Source organism: Callithrix jacchus, chromosome 8, assembly GCF_049354715.1.
Source record: "Callithrix jacchus isolate 240 chromosome 8, calJac240_pri, whole genome shotgun sequence".
NCBI classification, from domain to species: Eukaryota; Metazoa; Chordata; class Mammalia; order Primates; family Cebidae; genus Callithrix; species Callithrix jacchus.
In genome coordinates this window covers 100,743,117-100,747,703 of record NC_133509.1, presented here as the reverse complement: position 1 = coordinate 100,747,703, position 4,587 = coordinate 100,743,117, and the positions used below count along the sequence as shown (strand labels likewise).

General features: G+C 42.7%; 1 long non-coding RNA gene across 1 annotated transcript; it reads right to left on the bottom strand.

The window, feature by feature from the left end:
* Nucleotides 1-665: 665 nt before the first annotated feature.
* LOC144577426 (uncharacterized) lies at nt 666-4,083 on the bottom strand. The gene is made up of 2 exons (XR_013521270.1): nt 3,627-4,083; nt 666-1,820 (listed from the first exon to the last, which is right to left on the bottom strand). It is a non-coding gene; the product is annotated as an uncharacterized LOC144577426 (long non-coding RNA).
* Between the last annotated feature and the right edge of the window lie 504 nt (nt 4,084-4,587).

The window sequence follows — 4,587 nt, the reverse complement described above, 5'->3', positions numbered from 1 at the left end:
AGATAACTCAGCAACCAAAATGTGCATTGCTTTGGTGCTGCCATTCGTGCACAGCAGACACGCTGTGGATATGCAGTGGTGTCCCAGTGGCCAGCCAGATTGCAGGCCTGACATGTTATCTTGCAGCCGCCTCTGTTGCTGCTTCATAGTTTCTAATCTCCTTTGCCTGTTCCTTGGATTCTGCATTTCATCTTCCCTTCACCACAAGTTTTATCTTCTCCCAAAGAGTCGGGGGGTCGGTGGGGGTCATCCTTCTCCCATTTCTATGGCAAAAATCCTGCTTGTGCAGAGAGAAAGTAGCTCCACCTCCAGGTCAGGCCCAGAGCAAGTCTGACCGAGTGGAGCACCGATACCTCTGGACTCAGTGTTTAGTTCACTGGGGGTGATGTGGGAGGGAGGGGCATTTTCCCATTTTCCTTCTGCTTTGTGGGAACTAAGAACCTTGCAAGCTTGAAGTTCCTCAAGTGGGGTGGGGTGCAAGGTGGGGGATATTTACCACGAGCAGTGAGAGTCACCCTGGAATACAGTAACACCCAGGCTATGAACACTGGGGAAGACAGAGCAGAGGGTTGGGGAAAAAGTGGTACAGGGGAGTGAAAAGTGGCTTCTTTCCACCCTTCTCGACTCGTTGGCTGGGCTATGAATTAAATTGACATAAGACAGCATAACAGGAGATAAGCCACATTTAATTATGTACACATGCACGGGAGTCCTGCAGAATAAACCTTGAAGCCGAGCCAGGTGATTGAAGCTTCTGCAGGACCCTGAGTTACAGAAAGGAATAGGGGCTTAGGGCTTCTGGGGGTGGTGGGGATACAAGTTATGGGACCATGAGGGGAAGAAATGTGTGCTGAATAAAGGCTGTCTTGTTGTGCAGATACAAGTCTCTCCAGTAACAAATAGTGTCTCAAGAACAGAGGTAACAATCTGCCTGGGCTGGTGCCAACCTCTCCTCTTCTTTCCTGTGAAACGAGTTAATCTTCCCCAGTTGAGAAGATTCCCAGGAGGGGATTGATGACAATTGAGTTCCTTTTGGAGGATCCGCCTTCAGTCAGATAAGGGAGCTCAGAGAAAGGCTCTGCCTGCATCACTGTGCCCTAAGTGCCCTCACTTCAAAGTCATCAGCACATGACAGTGGCATATTTGAGGCTGGCATTTTCTGAATGCCTTCAATGGGATCCTGAAGATATCGTTTGAGTGCTCAAATCCAGGGGAACCTAAAATACATTTTTGTTCCACAAGCCAATCCTTTATTTTTTATGCTTAGGCTAATTGAAGGTAGAATTTTGTCACTTGCAAACCCTGCCTCACTAATGTGTCTTCCAACCTAAATTCTGGAGTCATTTCTGTATTAAAGTTATTTCACTTGCAAGTAACAAACTCTATTCAAGTTAGCTTATGCCAAAAAGGGGAGAAAATCCTAAGCTGCAAATGAAGAATATGGGTGCAAGTGGTCCTGACTTGGGGGCATTCTTTCTTACGCAGCCACTCCTGCCTCTTCCCTTGGTCTGCACATCCTTGAAAGGCTGCTTCCTTGGTGATCGGAGATCTGGACTTCTGCCCTTACAGACCCCTGCCTCTTTGGGAGAAGATAAAACTTCTGGTGGTGGGAAGATTGAATGCAGAATCAAAGGAACAGGAAAAGCAGATTCGAAGCTATAAAGCAGCAACAGAGGCGGCTGGAAGATAACATGTCAGACTCATGGAGAAGCACAGTCTCAGGGAAGGACTCTGCCATGCCTTCTGTCTGTCCCTTGACTCACCCCTGTGGCTGGATATGAGCAGCTGTGACTGGTCTCTTCTGGGTCACACATGCACTCCTACAGGGAGGAAGGAGAGGTCTGTCACCAGAAGAAGGTAAAGGAAAAAGTAGAGGCAGTGGAAACAATAATCACCCCAGCTTCCTACCTCAGGGGTTCAGTGAAACTCCTCCCAAAGCACCCCTGACAAGGCCCATTCAGATCTCAGGCACCCGGTCATTTCATTCACCTGGCAATAAAGCACTCCAGCAATTTGTGTCACTGAGATTTTTGGAGCATACTTTTGTAATGTTCAAATAGGATTTACTTTCTATTTAAACCTGTAAGCGTTTTTATTTGTAGCTTCATTTTTATCCCTGTGTTGTGTAACAGTTTCTCAAGAGGGGAAGAAGCAGTGGGAGTCTGTCAGCAAAGCATTCCCCCGTTGCTGAGCGGCAAGTAAAGCAGCAAGCATGGCGCTCCCAGCTGTGCACCTCTGAGACCCAGCCACAGCCATCCAGCTGGACGACATCTTGCCTTTTGACCTTCAGAGTGCATGTATGCCCGTGCGTGTGCACGGGTGTGCGTGGTGGCGTGTGTTCATCTCCAGGCAACGAGGAGTGTGGGGAAGGACAAGTGAAGGATCAAGGCGGGAGGTAGAGCCAACTCAAGAAACGAGGCAGGAGAGCCATGCATGGTTCCCCTTCTCACTGTGCACACTGACCTATTTGTCACAGGCTGAAAAGAGCTGGGAACATGGTGGAAGGCTCTTTCTTGTAAATATCATTCAGACTTTTGAATGGATCTTTTCAGATCAGGAAATGGGACCCAGAGTTTACAGGCTTTGTTAGCAGCCTATTTGTTTTACTTGATTCAGAGCATTTAGGCAATGCTACCAAAGAGTCTCCTACCAATGAGTTGTGAGTGTTCTTGTCAATATTTTACACATTAACAAGGGTCCTAGTTAGAGTATGAAGTTAGATGTGTTTCTTTCAAGGGAATGCATTACAATAACTGAGGGATAAATATAGATATATAGATATGTCTATATATTAGAGAAGGCAACATAGGACTAATTAAACATTATTCATAATTACTATAAGACTTAATAAATTAATCTATTAGTAGTACCAAAATAAAATTTTAATCCTTCAAGTAATTTGCAATAATATTTAGGAACTGACAGCATTCTAAGTAGTTAAAGTAATTAATTTTTTTAATGAATGTGTTAGTTAAATAGGCCTTCTACCTTAAGAATAATTATATCTGTTTGTAATTAAAACATTTCAATTAGTTATAAGGACTTCTTATGTGAATTAAGTCTATTAAAGACAATTTAATAACCAAACTGAATGTGTTATCATTCCAATCACAAAACTGTTTTAAAGACTTTTCTTAATATCCAAGTATTTATATTAGTCACTTATTCCTGTTGATATAAAAAGCATCCTAATTTGCTCTTGATGACAGCTGCTGATATCAAGAAATAGGAGGGTAATTTGAACAAATAATAGTGAACATGGTGGATAGTGTAGCAGGCATACAGCCTTTCTGCAGGGCACACATGCAGTAACTAAAGGTGGACACTAGAGGGAGGTAGACAGGGTGAGAAGAAAGAAAAAAAGATGAGCTATACACTAGAGAGACTTGAATGAAGACTGTCTTTTGGTTTGACCCCTTTGATGCTCATTTTCTGGAGGCCATAGCCAGAAACCTAATTAGAAATATGGGTCATGATTCACACACCATGAACTTACTTTATCTGGGAAGAGACCTGAGCAAGTCATGCTCACCTCTGAAGAAAGCAAGCTCGTTATAATTCTCCCTCTCCACACTCAATACCTGTGTAATGCATCTCAGTTTTCAAAGTGATTTTATATACATTACCTTATTTTGGAGTCAATATGGTGTGGCAGAAAGAAAATTAGACTTGAGTCAGGGAATCTGAATTGTAGTCTGTCTCTTTCACTAGATGCCTGTGGCTTTGGATGAGGTATGTAACCTCAAAGCTCTGGCAGAGCTTTCTCATAGGTAACACGCTGGTGTTAGAACAGATGATCTCTAAGGTCCCTTCAATTCCAGAACTCTGTGATTTTATGATGCAGCCTACATGAGGGAGACTGTGTGTGCACTTGGAATGTGTGTGTCTCGCCTTGAATGAGAATTATTTCAAATAAAATGCTATTCTAACTTCAGTGAAAGCATTTCTCCTTCTGCCTTGGAGGGATAATGCAAACACAAGGGAACTCCCAAGTAGTAACACAGCCCCTCCGGGACCCAGCAAGGACCAAGATTGGGTTACAAAACCTAATGTGTATATGAAATGTTTCCATCAACTTATAAAATAAAAGTCCAATAAAAGCAGTGGCTTTTTATTATTATTTAGATTTAAATCATCCCCTGCAGTGTTGAAAACCCAAGGGCAACCTTCAAATTTAGTCAGATCTCAGAATGAAATGGAAATAGAATGTAGTAAGGGAAACAGATGCATTAGACATCATTGTCCTACCTAAGAGGCAATTCTTGTTCTTTGTTTCCTGTGTTTCTTTAAGCCCAGCAAACAGCACAAATGTTGAAAGCTTATTAGAATTTTAAAGAATTCTCAACATACTGATAAATTCTAACTTTTAGAATCTCTGAATTATTTTTTGTCTTAACACTGGCTCTTCTGTGTCATTTTCATTAAATGAACACACAGCAATTCTCATCCCCAGCCTTGAAGAAATTCTTTAACTTTCTTGCCTGGTTGTATTTAAGTGTCCTCAAATGCACTCCCTATTCCTCATCCATGTCTTTACCTCCCTGTTTCCAAGCTTCTTGCTCAGGAGGAAAAAAAGCAGAGCCACAC